This window comes from Macaca nemestrina, chromosome 5, assembly GCF_043159975.1.
Source record: "Macaca nemestrina isolate mMacNem1 chromosome 5, mMacNem.hap1, whole genome shotgun sequence".
Taxonomy (NCBI): Eukaryota; Metazoa; Chordata; class Mammalia; order Primates; family Cercopithecidae; genus Macaca; species Macaca nemestrina.
This window is the reverse complement of record NC_092129.1, coordinates 168,800,981-168,825,073: the sequence shown is the minus strand read 5'-3', so window position 1 is coordinate 168,825,073 and position 24,093 is coordinate 168,800,981. Positions and strand designations below refer to the sequence as shown.

Here is a 24,093-nt window from a genome sequence, read left to right as displayed (position 1 = left end):
CGTTGCTTACGTTCTCTGGGCCTCCGTTTCTTCAGCTGAGAGATAATCACAGTCTCAACCTTGATCCTGGTTGCTGTGGGGATTAAAGGAGGGAATAAATGTCAACTGCTGTAAACAGTCCTCGAGTAAGTGCAGGTGGTAGTGGTTACTCCCCCTAATAACCAGCCTTGATAACCAGCTGAGGGTAGAGGGCTCAGGAGGCTCGAGATCAGCTGCCCATCTCACTGCACTGCCTCAGTTGTCCCAGCTTCCTTTTGCTCCTTTTCCTCCCTCCTGGAGCTGGTGGTAGAGAATGGACATAATTTGCTGATCCCCCACTGTAACTTGGGTAGTTAAACCTGCACTTTTTGTGAAATCTGGAGCGGTGTTAATTTATTCACTTTTTTAAAAGAGGACTCTAAAGCCAGAGGATTCTAAGCCTCCAGGCCACCTCTCCCAGTCCATCCAAGATGCAGACACCAGAGAGCAGCCAGCTCATGGTTACGGTCGTTCTCTGAAGCAGCCAGACCATCATCAGAAGGCCCTTCACAGACTCCCATATCCAGATGAGTGATGCTTTACTTTTGACCTTTGTAGCGTGGCCTTTCCCCCTCTAACCCTTTAATCATCTCTTTAAAAAATCAATCAACAAATATTTATTGAACGTTTCCTTGTAGGCTTTAAAATCCACCCGTAGGCTGCTCTGTGACTCTTAAGGATTTCTGCCCTGCATCCAGAAAGAATGCAGTAGCTCTGGCAAATTAGTATCTGCTTTCGTAGATTATGAGCATTTTCTGTTTTTCCTCGGAGTCCATGGGTGTGTCCAGTGCTGGCAGGGGCATGATCAGGTTGCAGGGTTGTGGTGGTGTATCTTGTCTGAGACGCTTGGTGAGGTGCAGGGACGGAGGAGCCGCTGTTTCCAGCTTGTGTTTTGCTCTCTTTATTGGCTCTTTCAGCTGACTGCTTTTCACAACCGGTTGTGATGGAACATTTAAAACCGGTTTTGGGGTCACAACCAAGTTTTCTCTTCTCACTGATTGCCAGGAGGGGTGCCCACTGGGAGCCAGCACAAGTCTGGGTTTTTTTGGTTGGACAGAGTTTCTTGCCTACAGTTTCCAGCTGGTAAATGAGCCTGGACTTGAGGAAGTTGTCGGAGGCTTTCCATCTTTTAAATGTTGGCCATGGTAGCTAGTATTGTTGAAGAAAACGTGAAGAAGGATTTTAAGAAATGGCCATTGAAGATTGATGTTGGCTGGTCATCCTGCACACTGTCCTTCCTTTATGTAGTGTAATGCAGGATTTCTTATTCAGAGGGCAGCCCTGCTGTGGGCCTACCCCAGGAGAAAGGGTGCAGGGAGAGTGCTGGCACTGGCTAATTCTGTCATTCCACTTTGGAGAGGGGAGAACCTCCTGAGCAGCTGAATGCCTTTGATGGTTTCCAGTTTTCACCACGCTAAATTTCATTCTTCATCTTCCTCCTCTTTGCCTACAACATAGCTTAACTTAGAGTTAAAATTGGTTTCATTCTTTTTTTTTTTTTTTTTGAGACGGAGTCTTGCTGTGTCACCCAGGCTGGAGTGCAATGGCCAGATCTCGGCTCACTGCAAGCTCCGCCTCCCGGGTTCACGCCATTCTCCTGCCTCAGCCTCCCGAGTAGCTGGGACTACAGGCGCCCGCCGCCTCGCCCGGCTAGTTTTTTTTTGTATTTTTTATTAGAGACGGGGTTTCACCGTGTTAGCCAGGATGGTCTCGATCTCCTGACCTCGTGATCCGCCCGTCTCGGCCTCCCAAAGTGCTGGGATTACAGGCTTGAGCCACCGCGCCCGGCCGGTTTCATTCTTTAGTGCTGTTTCTTTCTCTTCTTGTTTGCATTAGTGGATGAGTTTAGATTCAAGCTAGAGTGTGGTTCTGATGTGTGAGTAAAGCACCTCGTTTTCCCCTAACCACAGCCTCGTCACTGGGTACTTGGCAGAAGCAGACGCCATTGTTGACTGAAAATAAATGGAGTTCAAGGGGTCTTCAGGGTTCTTGAACTTGATTTCCCCCCCCCACCCCGTCTCTTTGGAGCACCCCTTCAATATCTAATTGTTAACATTCTGTGTGTGAGAGATGTATTGTGTATTGACTGTTTATTTAAAGTCCTGTGAATTCCTTGGACAGTGTATTATGAATTTACAAGGGAGTGCACTATATCTTTGGGGTATTTGTGTTAAATGCATTATATTACACAATACATTATTCTGAACTTTTGTAAGGAAAGAATTTTCTGCTCTTCATTTGTGGTTTTGGTTACAGTTTTTAAAATGCAGAGACAAATTCCAGCTCCATTTCTGGTGGCCCACTTGTGGGACCAAATCTCTCTCTCTAAACGTCAGATTTTTAGAAGCTCTACCAGCAGTCCTCGAGGCTTACAGTTTTCCTGGGTTTCTGTTGCCAAGTAACTTCAACTTTTCGTACTTGGAGATCACAAGTGGCAGACGCCCTTAGTGCTTCACAGTTAAGATTTGAGGGGGACAGTCTCCTTTGGTGTGGAGTTCATCTTCCGCAGCCGCAGAAACAACAACTCAGGAATTCCTTCCACCTAGCAGTGAGCCAGCAGCCTCTTTTCTCATTAACAACATAGTCGTATTTCTTAAGGATCATCCTGTTTATTTAGTCCACCTTCTGGGGAAAGGGGAAAAATACCCTCTTCCTTAAACTTATTTTCAGGTACTTAAAATTGTTTTTTGAACTTTTGTTTTCACCGTTGGAGCACACCTGTTTAACCAGCATCTAGATTAAGAAATAGCATCTAGATTAAGAAATAGAACCTTATCAGCTCCTCCCTAGAAATGGTCTTCAGCCCCATAGATGAGCTTTGATTTTTTTTTTTTTTTTAAACTTTTAAATAGGTGTGGGAAGACTTTTCACAAGAGCGGGGAACAGTGTACAAGGAACCTAGGAATAAAAACACAAGGGGCAAGTGGGGTGGGGGAAAATGGAAGGTGGGGAAATAGGCAGCCTATTTTTTTTCCTGACGTTACCCACATATTTTGAAGTTAATATATATAAATTAATTATATATAATTAATTATATTAATATATTATGTATATTATATTTATTTTTAACATTAAAAAATTTAGACTGGGCCTGGTGGCTCATGCCTGTAATCCCAGCACTTTGGGAGGCCAAGGCAGGCGGATCACAAGGTCAGGAGGTCGAGACCAACCTGGCCAACATAGTGAAACCCGGTCTGTACTAAAGGTACACAAAAAATTAGCCGGGCATGGTGACAGGCGCCTGTAGTCAACAGCTACTCAGGAGGCCAAGGCAGGGGAATCTCCTGAACCCAGGAGGTGGAGGTTGCAGTGAGCCGAGATAGCGCCACTGCACTCCAGTCTGAGCCACAGAGCAAAACTCTGTCTCAAAGCAAAAGAAAACTTTTTCTGTCGCCCAGACTGGAGTGCAGTGGCGCTCACTGCAGCCTCCGCTCCCCGGGTTCAGGTGATTCTCCTGCCTCAGCCTCCCGAGGAGCTGAGATCACAGGTATGCAGCACTGTGTTCGGCTAAGTTGTGTATTTTTAGTAGACATGCGGTTTTGCCATGTTGCCCAGGCTGGTCTCAAACAACATCAGGTGATCCTCCTGCCTCTGACTCCCAAAGTTCTGGGATTACAGGCGTGAGCGACCACACCTGGCCTAGTTTTGTTTTTAGTACATTGCAATTAATGTTTACATTCAAACTTTAAAATTCCTTGAATCTTTGTTTTCGGTAAGGAGTTGTGGTTCTTCTCCCCCACCAGAAAATATGATTCAGCTGCGTCATTTTTGGTATTTTTTTTTTTTTTTTTCTTTTTTAATGACTTACCTCTATGGAAAACTTTGTAGTTTGTGGGGAGAAATTTTGTATATTTTTGTACTTCAGCTACTATGTTTTCCCCTTTATGTGATTAGTTTAATTTCAGATTTATTACTAGGAGCTCATGAGAAATATGTTCATTGCCCAAATTTGCTAGGGCAGCAGAGCCTGGTTTCATGTCATTTGTGGAGTTCATTATCATGCATAATTCATCGGGTCCAAGAAATTCAGACTCCCAGCCAGTGTAGCCTAAAACTTATTTTCACAGGAGCCAGTCAGGTGTCAACTAAAACAAGTACTTGATAAGCTATAGACCCTGACATGGTTTTGTCCTGCTCAAAACTTTCGAGTTTCCATTCTAATCTTGATGCACAGAATGGTTGGTAACGGTTCTTCCTCCTTAAATTTTTCTGGTTTTCTGAAAGGGTGCAGGGAATACCCTCACCCCTTCCTAATTCCCCTTAGCAGCTTTGAGTCCCCTTTCTTAATCCTTTACCCCTTTTCTCGTTGTTATACAGTGAATTTTGTTTAATTCCTTTGTGCTGGTTTGGAACAAGTGCCATTTTAAATATCATTTCTATGATGGAGTGCATTCTAGGTTTTAAACTGCAGGTTTATAAATGAACTTTTAGAAGGTGGGCGATTTGAAAGTGATTCTGTGTGGAAATAGAAGCCAGAGGTGCCAGATTCAAAGGCCATCTGGATCCGGAGCCTCATTTATTGTCACCAAGAACTTGATGTTCGTGCTGTTTGCCATTTCCCTAAACTCTGCCTCTCTAAGGATAATGGCTTTTCACAGAAGCCTAAATGTAATGCTTTCTTCATTCCCTTGCTTCCCTTTAAAATCTTTAAGTATCTTTTGGAAGCATGCTCCATTTGCATATAAACATTGATAGAAATTCAGAGAGAGAGAGTCCTGTTTTCTCCCCTGTGGTTAAATAGTGACAGTTGATCTACTGAATACCTTCCTTCCTTAAAAACAACGAGATTAGGTAATTACAGCGAATGTGGTCATTAGCCTCATCTGCTCTTATTATCTTATATATTTGTAACTGTGAGGGCCAAAAGATGTGAGGATAAGCCAGACACTCCCTATTTTGAAAAGACAGGACTTGTAAAAACATGTTACTGTAGCATGGTCACTGATGGAATCTACAGTTTGATCCAGCATGACTTTTGCTTATTGGTGAAATTGGTTTTCTTATATTTTGTGAACAGTAAATAGGCTATGTGCTTGGATAGTACTTAGGCTCATATAGGAAAGTTTAATCATGGCTTTTCTCCAGTTTAATTTGAAAGAGTGCAGTGGGGAAGTCCCCTGCAGGGTGGAAATAGTAGTAGTTGAACATGAGTGACCTTTTTGGTTGACTGACTGCCCTTCCTATGAAGCTGGCCCAGTGTCTTTCCTCTGTCAGGATTACTTCCTGTCTCAGCCTGAATAGTTTAAGTAGCTGCAAGATTGATGTTGGATATCTCTGGGAAAATTCCATTCTCTTGAATTTAACTAACAGAATACCTCTTTCCATTTCTTTCAACATGTTCCATTATTGACCTCAGAAGGAACTAAACATTATTTCTCATCCAACAGTCTCATTGTTCATCTTCTTTGGGCTTAACAATCCTGTGTTACCTCAGTCATTTCTTTTATGAAGGTTTCAGGTGCCTCATTATTCTCTATGTGGAGACTGTGTTAGTGTCCTTAAAAACTGACATCCCATGTTTTAAGCATCTGGTCTGCACTGTAAGTAGTATGATATTTTGCATCTATTTCACTCTGCTTCTAGGAATTTGGTCACAAGGATGTGTAGTAAGTATTTTACTGTGTATCCCAGTGAAAAATTGAAACCAATAGGGGATTGGTTAAATTATGGAACATCTGTTCCGTGCAGTCATTAAAATGATATGGTAGCAAGAATGTTGACTGACAAAGTATGTGAAAAAAGCAAGTGAAAAAAGTAAGTGAGAAAACAGTATGTACAGTTTAATTTTTTTTGTTTTATCTTGGTAAATTTAGTAAAATATGTATACATATAATGTATAAAGCATACACATATAAACGTGTGTGTGTGTGGGGGTGTGTGTGTGTGTGTGCGCGTGTATATATGTACGCTTTGACAGATGAAGTGGTGGTATAGGCGCAGGTGGGAGGGGCAACTAATCCACACTGAGGGATGAAAGAAGACGGGAAGGACAGGGATTAGCCAGGTGAAGATGGGATTGGCCAACAGTGTGTTCCAAAGTGAAAGTGGAAGGCCCGGAGGTGACAGATGGCGTGGAAGAGTTTAGGAAGAGGGATGGATGCTCAGGAGATAAGGCTTATCTATATTTTCTCCAGGAAACCTGTATTGCTCTGTAATAAACAAAAAAAAAATGGTCCCTAGAAAGCTTCCTCTTCCAAACCAGAAAGTCAGGGAAGCAGCGGGAAAGCAGATTGCTCTGTTGCTTTAAGGCTGTGGAGTTTGGACTCTTAATGAGATTAAGGCCAGGGAGGCTTTTCCAGGCTGGCTGGATGGGCTGGGGCTGGGTGTCTCTGGTGAAACAGATGAATTCCAGATAGGTAATGTAATTTCCAGAGGTGCCGCACAAATGCCTTTGCCTCCTGCTACTGGTTAGAGGAAAACAAGCATGTGATTTATGTAAAAATACATGAATATTAGTTTTTATCAAAACCCTGCAGAAGAAAAACAGTATAAAAAATGACGTTTCCTGCCATAGCCTCTTTGTGGAATGAAATTAAGAAAATCAGTATTATTTACAAATGACTAGTCACAGTGGAACTGGTCTGTTGAACCTACCCTTTGTAGATAGCATTAATAGATCACCCTCTCCCACATTACTCCAACCATAACAGAAATAGTGATTTACATAGGAAAATGCCAGCTGAATTAAACAAGGATGGCCCTGAATTCTACTGTAGGGAATCTTTTTTTTTTTTTGAAACAGAGTCTCACTCTGTCGCCCAGGCTGGAGTGCAGTGGCACGATCTCTGCTCACTGCAACCTCTGCCTCCCGGGTTCACGCCATTCTCCTGCCTCAGCCTCCTGAGTACCTGGGACTACAGGTGCCCGCCACCACGCCCGGCTAATTTTTTGTATTTTTAGTAGAGACGGGGTTTCACTGTGTTAGCCAGGATGGTCTCAATCTCCTGACCTCATGATCCGCCCACCTCGGCCTCCCACAGTGCTGGGATTACAGGCGTGAACCCCCGCGCCCGGCCTCCTGTAGGGATTCTTAAGATGGCACAAGCTAGGCTATGAATGCCTTGGCCTCCCCTCCTCTCCCCTGTTTTTGGGTGACGTTCCCCTCTGGATTTCTTGCTAGGTAGTTCTGGAGGGAAGGAGATGCCCTCCTACATAAGCACCTGCAGGTGCAGAGATGGGATGGGCCTAAGTATTCTGAGATCTTCCAGGACATGGATTTCCATCTTGAGAATTCCCATCCCCCCTTAGCTCTTCGGTGGCCCAGTTCTGGAAGTTGAGATTTGGACCAAGATTATTGTCTTAAAATAAATCTTGGATGTGACTCCTGCCAGGATGACTTGTAAAAAATTTCATGCCAGAAACTGAGCTGACTTTGGTTTGTGGGCTGGAGGTGGCTGATTTCAACTCTGGGAATTCATTCTAAATTTCGGTGCCCTGTTCACTCTGAGTTGTCTTCTCACGGCTGCCTGCCCAGTCCCTTTGTGGGAATGGGAACCCTCGGAGAGTGAATGTGAGGACTTCACATCCTTTGGGATGCGGGTATTTTAGTTCCAGGGCTAACATGCACGTTTGCAGTGAGATAGTTGCTATAATAATGCTATAATAAGCTGTTAGTCTCAGAGACCCCTCCGCGTGGCGTATCAATGGGGCTTGTGACAGTTGGAGTTGGAATCTTAGAGGATTCATATCACCCTTGCTCCTAATCCAGTAATCCCTGGCAGTGCCCATCACCAGCCTCACACCTCCTTGTGCCAGTCATGAGCATGGTGAGCCTCTCTGGTACACTTTTTTTTTTTTTTGAGACGGAGTCTTGCTCTGTCGCCGAGACTGGAGTGCAGTGGCCGGATCTCGGCTCACTGCAAGCTCCGCCTCCCGGGTTTACGCCATTCTCCTGCCTCAGCCTCCCGAGTAGCTGGGACTACAGGCACCCGCCACCTCGCCCGGCTATTTTTTTGTATTTTTTACTAGAGACGGGGTTTCACCGGGTTAGCCAGGATGGTCTCGATCTCCTGACCTCGTGATCCGCCCATCTCGGCCTCCCAAAGTGCTGGGATTACAGGCTTGAGCCACCGCGCCCGGCCTGGTACACTTTTACATTAGAAAAAGTCTGAAGAGGCCGGGCGTGGTGGCTCACGCCTGTAATCCCAGCACTTTGGGAGGCCGAGGCGGGTGGATCACCTGAGGTTGGGAGTTTGAGACCAGCCTGACCAACATGGAGAAACCCTGTCTCTACTAAAAATTAGCCGGGCATGATGGCGCATGCCTGTAATCCCAGCTACTTGGGAAGGCTGAGGCAGGAGAATCTTGAACCTGGGAGGTGGACTTTGCGGTGAGCCGACACGGCACCATTACACTCTAGGCTGGGCAATAAGAGTGAAACTCCATCTCAAAAGAAAAATAAATAAAAATAAAAAATAAAAGTAGAACCTTTCCTAAGAGAAGGAGCTGAGAGGGAAGAGAGTGAACGTTGGGTGTCTGTGTATGGCCATACACAGAAAAAGTCTGAAGACTTGTGAGCAAGCCTTTCTCCCCCATAGGTGAATATTGAATATTAGATCTACCTTTCTGCACAACACAAAAGCAAATTCCTTAATACAAGACACAGATGGCACTCTGATTCGGCTTGCAAAAAAGGTAACTTTTTTTCCCCCTTCTTAATATTTTCCTTAAATTTTTTTTTCCTTTTAATACCCTAAAGCCCCAAAAGGGAGTTTGTATTGTAAAATATTCTTTAATAAGTCACTTTTAACCACATGAAACTTGGGGAGATTTTCCACATTTGGACCAGGTCCCTGGATTGTATTGCCAGAGGTGTGGCTTTTGGCGTTAACTTTTACTTAATTTAGATGGCTACTTTCCAGAGAAATCAATTTAATCTAACAAATTGTCATAACTCATTCTACATACGCACCCCTACTGTTCTGGATTTAAAAAACAAAAACAAAGGCCGGGCGCGGTGGCTCAAGCCTGTAATCCCAGCACTCTGGGAGGCCGAGACGGGCGGATCACGAGGTCAGGAGATCAAGACCATCCTGGCTAATACGGTGAAACCCCGTCTCTACTAAAAAAATACAAAAAACTAACCGGGCGAGGTGGCGGGCGCCTGTAGTCCCAGCTACTCGGGAGGCTGAGGCAGGAGAATGGCGTAAACCCGGGAGGCGGAGCTTGCAGTGAGCTGAGATCCAGCCACTGCACTCCAACCCGGGCAACAGAGCGAGACTCCATCTCAAAAAAAAAAAAAAAAAAAAAACAAAAAAAACCTTGTAAGTCAGTTTTGATTTTGAGACGGAGCCTCGCCCTGTCACCCAGGCTGGAGTGCAGTGGCGCGATCTCTGCTCACTGCAACCTCCACCTCCCAGGTTCAAGCAGTTCGCTGCCTCAGCCTCCCGAGTAGCTGGGATTACAGGCGTCTGCCACCACGCCTGGCTAATTTTTGTACTTTTAGTAGAGATGGGGTTTCACTATCTTGGCCAGGCTGGGCTCAAACTCTTGATCTCGTGATCCACCTGCCATGGCCTCCCAAAGTGCTGGAATTACAGGCATGAGCCACTGCACCCGGCCTCAGTTTGGATTTTTAAAAAAACAGTCTTATTGAAGTAAAATATACGCATGCAACCATTTCAGGTGTACACTGTGATAACTTAGGACAACTGCACACACCTGGGTATTACCATCCCATATATACCATCAATATATGCCCCTCCCGCCACCCAAGAAAGCTCCGTTGTGCTCCTGTCCTGTGCCCCCATGCCAACGCCGACCTGCTTTCTCGCGCTGTAGATTAGCGTTGCCTGTTGTAAATGCCATATAGATGGAAGCACTTTTGTGTCTACTACATCCCTTCACTTTGCTTTCAGATTCATCCAGGCTGTGTGTATCGTTTGTTCCTTCCTGTTATGGTTCAGTAGTCTCCTCTCTTTCTGTTTTTCTGTTCTCTTCCTGTGACTCGCTCATTGTCTGTTTCTTTATTTCCCTGTAAGGCTGGCCTGGTCCTTTCGTTATTCCCTGTAGTCTTTTTCTCAAGTGGGCATTAGAGCAGTCTTATCTTTCACACACGCTAAAAGAACCTAGTATCTGAGAGATGATCCAGCCAGACTCTGCCCTTACCTTTACCCCTCACCACCCCATTAGGGGACAGAACAAGCAAACATACTGACAGACCCAAGCCTTGTTGTTCAGACGAAACACTGCGGTTCTCTTGGTTCAGCATCTTTCCTGCAAACCGAGCTGCAGTCTCCAGTTTCAGAATAGTGCCTTCCATAAAGTCTGTGGGAGTTTTCCGTTTATGTTGCTTGTTTTTAAACAATCTTCTTGGAAAAGAATTCAGTGCTGTTAATGATTGCCGTTGGAGCTTTTCTGTACATTACAGAGTTAGGCAGTGGACACCTGTCCTCTGCTTCCTGATCTCCTTTTGATGGTTAGGGAGAGAATATGTTGACTCAGAATAGCAAGGAGCCATGGCACCCTAAGGAAACAGGAAAATCTCAGTTTTCATGGATGAGAAAGTCCCATTCTATTGGCTGTGTGTGCCTGAGTATGTACACTGTGACATCTTGTTTTTAGTTGTATGAAGAAAGCGCTGTGGCTGAGAACCAGTGTTTGGAGCTTGGGGTTGGGTAGCCTGGGTTTATAGTCACTACATGTCCCAACTCCCCAGGCCCTAGGAGGTACTGCACAAGCAGTACGGACAGGGTCTTGCGTTTGTGCCTCTTCACTGGTGACTTCCCATTTTGAAGAGTGCCAGCTTTTCTGGGAAGTCTGCTGCCAACACTGAGCTGAGCCAGGGTTGCTGTTCACGTCTAAGCAGGCAGGATGTTGGTGCTGCGGCAACATGCTGTCCTTGAGAGCGCTGTGGAATTTGCAGCATGCGGTACGGATTCAGAAATGGTGTATTTTTCTTGTGGCATTAGTGTTTTGACTTGCAAATCTGGAAAAGAACAGGAAGTCTTGGTGGAAACACTCTCTGGTTGATGTATAGAAACTTGTGGACTTAACTGCATTTTAAGCACCACTTATTAGAAAATGAATTTCTTCTCGCTTGGGGAGATTTTTTTCAGATCTTAAATACATCTGTCGTCTAAGCCTCTTCTCCTAGTGGCAGATGATCCCTGCCCTGGGCCTAGGAGAGTAGACATTGGTAATTATCTTTGGCCTGTCTCTCCCCAAATATCCTTGTACCTTCTGCTGGCCTATGGCTGTCCGGAAGCCCTCATGGAGGTGCTGCTTTTGTTTTTATCTCTTCATTTAGGGAGAAAATACTACATCTGGGCCCAAGGCCCAAGGTGTCCTGATGCGAGTCCTTCTAATTCTGGGTAGCCGTGAACAGTGCTGCTGTTCATAGATAAGGTCAAGGGGATGGGTTTAAGGTGTTCAGGTAGTGGATGGCAGAGGCTGTATTCATATTAATCTTGATCCACTCTGCAGGTTGCTGTGGCTCCTGTTTTCCCCAGTCCTGTGCTCTCCTGCTGCGATTCTGTCAAATTACCCATTTATAACATTTGCCACTACTACCAATACCTTATCTCTGCTAGAATATAAAGTAATAATATAATAATTTTAAAAAATGAAGAGCAAGAATCTTTTTGTTCTTGAGGTTAATCTTGCTCATAAATTTACCTCAAGCACCTGGAACAGTGCCTGGCATGTGGTACTTAAATATTTGTTAAAAGAATGAATAATAAGTAAATAGCATTTTGAAATTTGCTGTCATTCAAATTGTGATTTGTGGTGTTAGAGTTCTTATAGGCAGGGCTTAGTTTTAATAAATGACATTAGGAGCTAGTTATAAATCATACATTAGACATAGTTTAATCAGTTTGGTGCTTGTGTATAGAAGCGGACAGAACCCTGGAGATACAGTTGAGGTCTCTTGAATTAGAGGAGAGAGGGAACTTGCATTGGAACAGTGTCACAGACAATCCATGGTACACAGATGCCAGAGGTAGACCCTGTAGGTTAGGGAAGGTTTGGGGATTGTGAAATGAATGGGCAGCAATAATTAGTATAAATTATTATAAATTGCCTTTATTACTGTTGGTTTCCCGACTACTTCAAAAAATATACACATACGTAGCCTGGTGTGGTTAGTCGGGGTTGCCACTGTAGAAAAGCCTTTCAGAAGAAACAGAAGAGTGATCCTTTCAGCAGCACATATACTAAAATTGGAATGATACAGAGAAGATTAGCATGGCCCGTATGCAAGTATGACATGGAAATTTGTGAAGCATTCCATATTTTTACATATTGGAAAATCAGGTTTGGATTATGCATTTTCTAAAATCAAGAAATATAGTATCCTCAGCAATATGTTTTGAAGAGTATTTTGCCTTAGAAATAATTTTTACATAAGTAGTACCTATATTAATAAAGAACTAAAGGAAATAGAGCAGCATGCTTATCCAAAAATTCTCATTGTGAATAAGTAAATTGATTCTGCCAGAAAGAAGAGTTTAGACATGTTTTTATTGCAAACTTTCTTCAGATGCCAGGACTAGGGAGGATGAGAGAGAGACAGGAGAGGTAGGAGAGCTGTGTCCCTTTAGAATGCTGTTTGAACCCATGATGGATGAATTAGCAAGGTTTATGCCCACCTATATCAGCTGGCTTTCCAAGATTTATGTGACCTGTTGCCTTGTCTTGGAGAACTCCAGTCTCTCTCATATAGCTTTGATCTTTAATGTGGGAATCATAGTGTAGTCAGTAAACCATAGGGTCAAGTGCGCAGTCTGCCATTTTAACTCAGAAAACTTACATATTTAGAAGTAGTCATGTATCTAGAGTGTGACTGCAATACCTTAATAATTGAGATGAGATACGGTCAAAAAAGTGAAATATCTTCAGCTGCTTCAAGTCACTTTTAGGCTGCAAATCCTCAGAAATTGTGGTTGTCCTGAAGTTACCAAAATAAATGAGTGGTGTTTCGCCCAATTCTGTCTTACGTTTTTTCAACTTGAGAGGTCTGTTAAAATTGTTAGCAGAACTGGGAAAGTGTATTAACGAAGCAAGCAAGTCCTGTAGTGTGTGCTAACTGGACGCAATGTGCCGTCCATACATTTAGTACGTTCATTAGTGACTTCAGAAATGAGTTTCTTATGGCTCTCAAATTTATGAAACAAGAAAATGATGACTTCCAAATTCTTTGTCTTCAGATTGATTCCCCAGTGACTGAGGACATAAGCTGGAACCAAGATTAGAACACAGTTTACACGGGTCCTGCTTCCTTTTTTTTTCCATCCCACAAATGTTGTCTTAAGTATTTTCTCAACTAATACGAAAAGTACCACTGAAGTGGGGTCTGCTAGCTTGAAAACATGTGAAATACAGATTCTATTTTTTTTTTTTTGACATGGGGTCTTACTTTGCCCAGGCTGGAGTGCAGTTTCACGATCTCTGCTCACTGCAACCTCTGTCTGCCTCCCAGGTTCAAGTGATTCTCCTGCCTCAGTCTCCCTAGTAGCTGGGACTACAGGCACACGTATTTTTAGTAAAGACAGGGTTTTATGAACTGAAGTCAAGTGGTCTGCCCACCTCGGCCACCCAAAGTATCGGGATTACAGACGTGAGCCAACATACCTGACCAGATTCTGTGCTGCTTTCTCAGGTTTAGTTGCTACCCTACAGAGGTGGCCAGTTAGGAGTGCTTCATAATGAAGATTATGTCTTTAATCATTGTGAGGTTGGTTGCTGAGGACAGTAGTCCTCATGCTTGTGCTGGTTAGAAGTGAAGACATTTTGGACTGTTCTTGCCTTTCTTTTTTTTTTTTTTTTTTTTTTTGAGACAGAGTCCCACTCTGTCGCCCAGGCAACAGTGCAGTGGTGCGATCTCAGCTCACTGCAACCTCTGCCTCCCAAATTGCTGGGATTACAGGTGCCCACCACCATGCCCTGCTAATTTTTGTATTTTTAGTAGAGACGGGGTTTCACCATGTTGGTCAGGCTGGTCTCAAACCCCTGACGTCAGATGATCCTCCTGTCTCAGCCTCCTGAAGTGCTGGGATTACAGGCGTGAGCCACCACACCTGGCCCACAGCTATTGTTTTTAACACAGCTTTGAAAGCAGTATGATTTGGTTAATAGATGGCTATGACCAGACACTCTGGATTTGAATCTCAGCTCTCTCTGTGGAATGACCTTGGGCAAGTCATTTAGCCAGCCTGTGCTTCAAGTTGCTGGTGTAAAATGGATAATAGTACCTTTGTTATAGGGTTGCTGTGGGGTTAGTGTATGTTTGGTCTAGAATGGATCTCTTGTAGACAGTCTTGAGTATAATGGGTTGTGATTTTGTGCTTCTCGTTCCATCAGAACCAGAAATGGTACATTGGTGCATGTACTTAATTTGATTTTATCTATTTAGCAGTAGACTTTTTTTCATCAGAAATAATTTCTTCCTGTCCCTCTGTGAAATCCCCTTGAGAAAGGGGTAAGAAATAGCTCTGAGGACCAGTTGAAAAATAATCGATCTGAAACCTAACAGACAATATCAACGTGACAGTTTTTTCTGTTTTGCAGGAAAATGCAAGTCTCATTTAGGATAATAGTTTGATTTCCCGAGGTGGTTATGGTTATGGTTTTGTGTAACTGAGAGTCATTTAAAGGTGATGCATAGGTTTGCAGGTAGAAATACAGTTTTGTTTGAAATCTGGGGTATTCAACCAACATTGTGGTAAGAGTTATTTCCCCCAAAACTCCCTAGGAAATTTTTACCTTTTACTTCAGTAAACCTGGAGTTTTGCCTCTTGAACTTAAAGTGAGGTTGAACTTAATCAGTAAAAGTGAGTTTTCCCCAAAGGTACCTGAGTACTTACTGTGTCCATAACTAACTGTTGGGTCCATAATCCACCGCCAGAGGGTACCCTCTTGCGTCTCGGGGGTGCTGGTTCTGAAATGTCTTTTTTGGGTTTTAGTTGGAGTTTCTCTTGTTGAGAATTTTGAGTGTCAGAAAATGCTGTGACTGTCTGGGTGTTTGTTTTAGCTCCACACCCTTCATCTTCAGGGTAGATGTACCCTTGGGTGGCGTTGCACACAGCTGAGGTGTGGAGAGCCCATCCCTCCAGGGTTTGTTTCTTTACTACCAGACCTGCTCCCACAAAACTGGTGTATTTAGGCCTCCCCTCTTTTGCTGTGCTTGTTGCTGGCCAGCAGTGCCTGCAAGTTCCAGCAGATGAGGTGAGGACGGACAGGGAGGTAGAGGCTAGTCTGTTTGCCTTGGCACTGGGGTTCACTGAAGTTGCTAGGTTTTGAGTTTGCTCCAGATTAGTGAATATATTAGGTGTGAGAATAAGAATGATTAAAGCGTGGTGGCGCATGCCTGTAATGCCAGCGGCTGGGGAGGCTGAGGCAGGAGAATCACTTGAAACCGGGAGGCGGAGGTTGCAGTGAGTCGAGATCCCGCCACTGCGCTCCAGCCTGGGTTACAAGAGCAAAACTCTGCTAAATAAATAAATAAATAAATAAATAAATAAATAAAAGATTAAACAAATAGGACTTCTCCATCTGTATTTAAACTTCAAGGAGAAAGCTGAACTCCAAGGCCCAGCTGGAGGACACGTGGATCCAGACAGCATATTAGATGTAGGCGATCGGAGAAGGACAGGGAGACAGCAGTGAGGTGCAGGGGGATGAGGCACATAGTTGTCTACATGCAACAGGCAGGTCTTTGTCCAGGAAGAACTTCCGGTTTTTGTTGTTTTTTTGTTTATGCTTTGGTGATGGTGGTTGCTACCACCTGGAGAAAAGCTGCCTTTGCAGCCCCACAACTGTGCAGTTGCTGGGAGTGAGCAGGCTGGGAACCACACGCTCTTGTTCTGACATTCACTGGAGGCACCCCCCCTCCCCTTTCCTTACAAGGCATCACAGAGGGTTGTCATTTGAGGCAGGCCGGATTCACTGGTGTGACTGTTTCAGGACTGGCTTGTCTCATTAAAAAACATTTTTTGGAGCAGAAACAATGAGGGGTGGGAAAGGCAACAAAAGCCTCTTGAGATTCCGGGATTGCTCAGGATGTTATAAACAGTAAGTGCTGCTTTTGATCTTGGAGGGTGGTGTGGGGTAGGCGAGAAAGGGGGTGGTGGTTATTGGGAAGAGGGCTGGAGCCAGACAACCATAATGGCTTGTCCAAAGGCTGCTGTGAATCCCAGTGGTAAAGAGCTCTGCACTTCCCGCTAATTTCTGTTTTCTTTACTGTGGCTGGCTTTATTAAAAGGACATAAGGAAGCAGCCTAGACATTCAGTCCAATCAGTTTTCTAGGGTAGCAGATGAAAAATAAAATTGGGCCCTTTGTAGTTACAGAGAAAGTGAGTAGGATGGCTAGCTTTTATGGCTTATTCACTTTCTTGGGGGGAGAGAGGATGCTGTCTGTCTCTCATATGTATATAACATGCTTGGAATGCTATAAATTATCAAAGAGATTCATTAGACAAGCACAGATGTTTCATTCTGTCTTGAAACATGGCAAGGTTTGAAGTTGGCGGACCAATGAGAAGTTGTGCTGCCTTGAACAATAATTTTAAAAGAGTGGCTCTGACAGTCAGCATATCTTTTATAACTTTTTCCTCTCTGTGGTTCTGCAGTGGCCATTTTGTGTCTGAGTGACATGGAATTTCTGTGTTTCTTTTTCCTTTTTCTTTTTCTTTTTTTTTTTTGGAGACAGAGTCTCCCTCAAGCCAGTTGCCCAGGCTGGAGTGCAGTGGTGTGATCTCAGCTCATGGCAACCTCTGCCTCCCGTGTTCAAGCGATTCTTGTGCCTCAGTCTCCTAAGTGCACCACTGTGCTCTACCAATTTTTTTGTGTATGTGTTTTTAGTAGAGACAGGGTTTCACCATGTTGGCCAGGCTGGTCTTGAAGTCCTGTCCTCAAGTGAATCACCTGCTTAGGCCTTTACCTGTGTGAGCCACTGGATCTGGTCTGTCCATAGTTTCTGGAACACAATTAGGAAATGAGATCTGTGTTTGAGGGAGAAGCAGGAAGACTTTAACCTGAGGATGGCCCTTTAACTTTATATGATGAAAAACTACCTAATCAATGGTTGCAGATTATGTAAATTAAAAAAAGTTGGTGGGTACAAATTATGCAAATTTGATGCAGTCATCAAGGCTTCTTGCTTCACCGCATCATTTACCTTTTGATTTCAGAGAAGTTCAGCCCCTTGACTCTTTCCTTATTTGAGCTGGAGCTAAGCACTGAGATATTTCAGTCACATCCTTGTTAGGGGAGTGTATCTATGTAAATGCAAGCAATTTTAAGTAGACAAGGCTATATTAGTAGAACCTGGTTACTTTGATCTCGCCTGTTTCTTCCATTGTTTTATTAGTATGCTTCAAATATTTACCATGGTGAGCCGAATAGCTTTTGATCTGTGTGTATCAGTATCCAGCAAAAACTTACTAGTAGAGACTGTGGTTGTGGAAGCTGGTGAAGAGAATGGAAAATATATTACAGTGTTAATGTCCTCTACAATTCCAATGACTTAGTATTCAGTTAAGATACAGGTAAGGTGTTGGTTATAAGCCGGTAATTCAAGATGGGTTAACTCTGTTTCTTTTCCATCATAACCAGTTGAAAAGAGGAAGACTTTGCATTTAATTAGGTAGTTCATAGAATGTAAGTGTGAGAATAGAAAAATATATTTAAGAAACTCAGTGATTGTACTTTACACAAATTAGAGTGGATTGGTAGCTTTGGGGGATTCTGTCATGTAAGTGGGTTGAAGTAGAAGGTGAAATGATGACTGTTCATTATCAAAAGTGTACATAAATGTGATTTGTAGTTTATTTTGAAACCTACTGTACTTTAAATTCATCTGGTATTCATTACAATGCAGTTCTTAAAGAAGATGAAACTGTATAGCTAATGATCCAAATGTTTCCTTCTTATCTAATCAGGAATCCTTTAGTGGCTAGATTAGATGTTATTCAGAAAGGATAATATAAGAAATAATTACTATATTTCATTTGTGGAGTTAACCATATGGTCTCTAACTCATTTTTGTATGCAATACATGTAAATTAGAGACCAATCTATAGTATTTTCAGCCATCGCCATGCAAGAATATGATTCATTCTCTCTCTTTTTCTCTCTGTGTGTGTGCGTGAAACTTGCATGTGAAATATGTTTTTGAGTTTGTAGTAATTTTGTGATATTGGCGCATTTATTCATCTTGTTTGGGAGTTTTATGAAATGGTAGAATTCTAATTTGGGAATGGGAGGCAGGGTATCATATGAACGATTTCATTATTACAAGTAGTATTTTGCAGTAGTTAGTATGTTGTGAGCAGACTGAAAATGCCAGGAACTTAAGAGGATTTTAGGAAGAAAATAACTAGGTCTGTGCAAGAATTCAGCAGTCTGATCACTTAGTGTTATCAATTACAAAACACCTGGCCCTGTGCCAAGTTATGATATATTAAGTTTTAATATCAGTATAATCATACACTTTCTTGTGGGGATAAAGGGAATGTCATTTTTTTACATGACAAAGAAAAATCATGAAATTATTAATAGTTGTTTGTGAGTTGTCCACTGTGTGAGGCTATGAACTAATGAACTAACATGAGTGGGTTGGAATATTAATTATGGCATATATTTCATTAATGGAAACCTGCAATTTGAATTATGTTTGACCAGGAAATATTTAACAAGTTTGTAAACCTTTTTGATTGGGCCTTGAAACATGGTATGTAGCTTTTTATTACTTCTGCTCTGTTTCTTTTTTTTTTTTTTTTTTTTTTTGAGACGGAGTCTCGCTCTGTCGCCCAGGCTGGAGTGCAGTGGCCAGATCTCAGCTCACTGCAAGCTCCGCCTCCCTGGTTCACGCCATTCTCCTGCCTCAGCCTCCCAAGTAGCTGGGACTACAGGCGCCTGCCACCTCGCCCGGCTAGTTTTTTTGTACTTTTTAGTAGAGACGGGGTTTCACTGTATTAACCAGGATGGTCTCGATCTCCTGACCTCGTGATCCGCCCGTCTCGGCCTCCCAAAGTGCTGGGATTACAGGCTTGAACCACCGCGCCCGGCCTGCTCTGTTTCTTAAATGTGGGTGGCAGTGAAATCAAGTTCTCTATTCAGAACCAAAGACTGTGACTGTCAAGAGGTTTATCTGTTTCATAACTTGTCATTAGAAAACATTTCCTTCAGCTTCTCCTCGTATTTACAAACCAATTGCTTGACTCTTCTTTGGGTCAGTGGCTAAGTAAGTTAACAAGTACAAACAACAGATACTTTCTTTGAAGACTTCAATAATAGAGTGTGAGTTAGAAAAGCATCCAATTTTCTAATTGGAAGAATTTTTTTTTTTTTTTTTTTGAGATGGAGTCTCACTTTGTCGCCGAGGTTGGAGTGCAGTGGTGTGATCTCGGCTCACTGCAAACTTCACCTCGCGGGTTCAAGCAATTCTCCTGCCTCAGCCCCCCGAGTAGCTGGGATTACACCGCCTGGCACTACGCTCAGCTAATTTTTTGTATTTTTCGTAGAGATGGGGTTTCACCCTGCTGGCCAGGTTTGCCTCGAACTCCTGACCTTGTTGTTTGCCCACCTCCCAAAGAGCTGGAATTACAGGTCTGACCCACTGCACTTGGCCTGGAAGAATTCTTTAAGGATTAGATTTAGTGTCTAGTGGTTGATGGGAGAATGGGAAATCTGCATAGCTCCTGTTTGGGAGGATGAAAAACACATAATTGTAATTTCAAATATCCAAAAAGGCATGTAGAATCATAGCATCATTTGTTGGAGCTTAGTTTTCAAGGAGCAATAAGAGTGAGGAAAAGGTGCACAGTCTTCTGTGCTTCTGATTCCAAGACCTGGTTAGAGGACACTCGCCAGGCATGGTGGCACACTCCTGTAGTCCTAGCTACAGAAGCCATATTCACTATTCATCGCTCTCTAGACCTGTTATTGATTTTCAAGTGCCTATGAAATGTTTTATCACCCAGTGTGTTTTGTCTGTGTACAGGAAGCACTGGATACACTGGCTAGGTGTTTGCTTTAAGTAACATTCTTCCCTGATTCGTTTTTTTCAAAGTGGGAGATACTGGTAGCATCTACCTACCCTGCAAGGATTTAATGAATTTTAATGACATGAGAAATGCTTAGATTTCGGGGATTTGTCTAAACCCAAATACCTGGGCCATAGTTTTAGCCAGGAGTCAGGGAATATCTGTACTAAGCCACTGGCTGACCCAGAACTTCTCTCTTTAAGTCATTTAGCCAAACAGCAAATTAGGGAGCCAACAGCTCATTTTGGGGGTGACGTTTTGTATGAGGAGTTGGTAAACCTGGGGGTAGCAGTAGGGGAGATTTCAGGATAGAGAAGAGGGGATAGTTGATTTCCTAAACTACTTCCAAATTATGTCTTCAAACAAAATAGTACTTTCCCCCTGAATTCCAGATTCCAGAATATTAGGCATAACCATAATATAAACATAACAGCATACTCTTAAACCAGAGAGAAAAATTCCAAGCTGTTCTGAATTATCTGGTTCATTTGAGATTGGACTGTATGCAATTTGGTCGTAGCAGCAGGCTCATTCTAGTAAATGCTAAGGTAGCAAACACCAGGACTGTAGGTTACTTTTCTTCACAACATTCTGGTTGTAGGTTTCCTGACGCATTCATTCTGACTGTTTTTCTTTTCCACTCTGTGGTAAGAAACCTCTTAGATCTGTGTGGGTGGTGGGCTTTTGCCTGCCAGGCAGGCAGGCACAGCCTGGTTTCCCAAATGCATTTCTCCTGCGTTGGCTTCTGTATCCATTAAGCATATCTGAACTGTGTAGGATTAGCTGTGTCTTGTTCTTTCCTTTTCTGTCTTACAATCACAGGAATGAGCTGGGTGTGTGTGTGTGTGTGACTCACCCTAGCCCTGCCTGGGTGTGCTACAGCACCGGAAAATCCTGCCCTCTTCAGAGATATGTGGACGACTCCCTAGTGCCCCAGCAGTAAAACCAAGGGAAGGCTTCCAATCAGATACCTCAGCCATCTCTCTTTGGTGCTTTTCCCTTGACAGCAAGCTTGTCATCTTTTGTCTTGAACTTACAGTGCTCAGAGACCACCCTAGTGATGTCCTTTTACTTCAGATCTTCAAATTCAGTCACATACCGAGGTACTAGGGGTTAGGACTTAAGCATAAGACTTTTTAGGTGACACAAGTCAGCTGGTAACATTTCTTAACATTGCCTTTAAAAGAACGTTCCTTTTGTTGGGTGTGGTGGTATGCGCTGTAATCCCAGCTACTCAGGAGGCCAAGGCGTGAGAATCACTTGAGCCCTGGAGGCAGAAGATGCAGTGAGCCGAGATCGTGCCACTGCACTCCAGCCTGGGCGATAGAGCAAGATTCTGTCAAAAAATAAAAAAGACGGGGTGCGGTGGCTCACGCCTGTAATCTCAGCACTTTGGGAGGCCGAGGCAGGCCGATCGCGAGGTCAGGAGATCAAGACCATCCTGGCTAACACAGAGAGACCCCGTCTCTACTAAAAATACAAAAAATTAGCCAGGCGTGTTGGCGGGCGCCTGTAGTCCCAGCTACTCAGGCTGACGCAGGGTAATGGCATGAACTTGGGAGGCAGAGCTTGCAGTGAGCCAAGATCTTGCCACTGCACTCCCAACTCCATCCAGTCTGGGGGACAGACTGCATCCAGTCTGGGGGACAGACTCCATCTCAAAAGAAAAAAAAAACTTACGAAGCCCAAGGTATTATCATTTATCCTTTTTGTGTCCTAGGAAATATTTCTATAACCCAAGATTGGAAGGATTATCTCGTGTTTCCTCTTGGAGTTTTATAATTTTTTTCTCCCCAGTTTGCTCGTGATAACTTTAAAAAGAAAAGCTTCACGAATTTGCATGTCATCTTTGTACGGGGGCCATGTTATCTTCTCTGTAATGTTCCAGTTTTAATATATGAGCTGCCAAAGTGAGCAGTATGACCCCCTCCTTTTTTTTTTCTTTTTTTTTTTTTTTTTATTATACTTTTAAGTTCTAGGGTACATGTGGATAACGTGCAGGTTTGTTACATATGTATACCTGTGCCATGTTGGCGTGCTGCACCCATCAACTCGTCAGCACCCATCAACTCGTCATTTACATCAGGTATAACTCCCAATGCAATCCCTTCCCCCTTTCTTTTTTTTTTTAAAGACAGTCTTTGATCAGGCTGGAGGCTCACTGCAATCTCCGCCTCCGCCTTCTGGGTTCAAGCAATTCTCCTGTCTCAGGCCTCCCAAGTAGCTGGCACTACAGGCATGCACCACCGTGCCTGGCTAATTTTTGTGTTTTGTGTAGTTTTGTAGCCGTGCTGTGTTTTCCAGGCACGTTGCAAACAACTGAGTTCAAGTGTTATCCTCCTGCCTCGGCCTCTCACAGTGCTGGGATTGCAAGTGTGAGCCACCACTCCCACCAACTGCTTTTTGAGTTAATATTTGTTTGGAGCAAAGTATGGGTCAGAGGTGTTTTGTTATTTAAAAAAAAAAAAAAAAAAGAAATGTCTTTTGTTGTTGTTGTTTTAAACTCTGAAAGCAACCCCTGACCTTTGTGAAAGAATTTCAACAGCCCAGAAAGGAATAAAGGAGTAAGTTGCACTCAGCCTGTCTAATACCTTGCTGGAGGACATGCTTTTTGAGTTTTTCTGTGTATTCGTATGTGCGTATAATTTCTTTTTCTTTTTTTTTAAATGAATACCATAACACAATTTCAAAACTTGATTTTTTTAAATGTAATTTAGTCACCACCTTTACTTTCTCTTCAAACATGGTTTTTCTTCCCATTGTCTTTCTTTATAAAAACTTTGATAATCTATACCTTGTCCCCGAGGGAATTGTGTTATTGTTAATTTTGACTTTTATTTGCAGTAAGAACTTTTGAATTGAGACCCAGTATTTCTGTGTGCCTGTGTGTGTGCACAGACACAACTGAAACAATTTCAGCTTAGCCTCTCTCTCTGTGTTATACTGTAATCTATCCTTCTTCCCCGCCCCCCCCCATTTCATTTGGAAGAAAATTGCTTGTCAAGAGACGCAGCATATTGATTTGCTATTAGGGATCAGCAGTCTAGAACATTCACAGATTGTCCTGAATTGAGCTGTGGGAATGTCTGAGGGTCCTTTGACCAGTCCATGCTACACAGAGGCCCTTTCTTCATGACGATGTGTGGTGCAGGAGGGTGTTCAGGGGTGACATGATGTTCTTTTTGTCAACTTGGGACTTTGATTTCACCTCGGAATAAAGAGGACCATAGAGTTCTTGCTAAGTCAAGGAAATTCTCGTTTACCGCCGTAGACTTTGCTCCATCACAGCGGTTCTCAAACTGTCATCTAGGGATCCTTAGATCATAGTCCCTTCCTGGGAGTTTCCAAGGTGAAAAGCAGTACCGTGGTAAAAACTGAGACATTGTTTTCTTCATTTTCTCACAAATGTGCAGTGGGGCTTTCCAGATACTACGTGATATATGATATTGCATCAGATTGAATTGAGTTAGGAGAACTGTGTTGACTCCTGTTAAGCCAGATATTAAAGATATTTGCAAATAAGTGGAAAGTGCCACTTTTCTCACCACTTTTTCAATTTGTAAAATACAGTTTTCATAAAAATTTTCTTTCTGTTAACATGTAATGGTTGTATAATTTTCTAAATGAATTAATATAAAATTTGTTTTAATTTCTAGTATGGTGCATATCAATGTGTATATGAAACCCAGGTAAACAATAACTTTTTTGAGTCCTGAAAATATGTGCTACACTTCTATGCAGCCTCTAATTGCAGAAGTATCAAGTCATGGTGAATTTTGCTTCATTTACACCTTTAAGTGAAGCAAATCTCAGACTTTTTTTGGGGGGTGGGAGGTGGAGACGGTAGAGGTCAGTGGTGCCATCATAGCTCACTGTGACCTCAAACTCCTGGGCTTATGCAATCCTCTCTCCTCAGCCTTCTCACTAGCTAGGACCGTATGTGTGCACCACCATGCCCAGCTAATTTTTATTTTTTGTAGATGGGGTCCCGCTGTGTTGTTCAGGCTGGCCTTGAAGTCCTGGCCCCATGCCTCAGCCTTCCAAAGTGCTGAGATTACAGGAGTGAGCCACCATGCCTGGCGTGTCAGT

General features: G+C 43.2%; 1 protein-coding gene, 1 long non-coding RNA gene and 2 other non-coding genes across 6 annotated transcripts in view; 2 read left to right on the top strand and 2 right to left on the bottom strand.

Annotated features, from left to right (window-relative positions):
- The window catches only part of LOC105482474 (jumonji and AT-rich interaction domain containing 2), a 280,037-nt gene that overhangs the window by 57,617 nt on the left and 198,327 nt on the right, over window positions 1-24,093 (top strand). The window lies entirely within an intron of this gene.
- Window positions 10,827-13,482, bottom strand: LOC139363502 (uncharacterized). 2 transcript variants are annotated; one of them, XR_011624019.1, is made up of 4 exons: window positions 13,376-13,482; window positions 12,812-12,907; window positions 12,088-12,173; window positions 10,827-10,945 (listed from the first exon to the last, which is right to left on the bottom strand). It is a non-coding gene; the product is annotated as an uncharacterized lncRNA (long non-coding RNA). The 2 variants fall into 2 exon arrangements; XR_011624018.1 differs by lacking the exon at window positions 10,827-10,945 and having other exon boundaries at window positions 12,041-12,173.
- On the top strand, window positions 12,150-12,256 carry LOC112426800 (U6 spliceosomal RNA). The gene has a single exon (XR_003018209.1). It is a non-coding gene; the product is annotated as a U6 spliceosomal RNA (small nuclear RNA).
- Window positions 21,817-21,922, bottom strand: LOC112426813 (U6 spliceosomal RNA). The gene has a single exon (XR_003018220.1). It is a non-coding gene; the product is annotated as a U6 spliceosomal RNA (small nuclear RNA).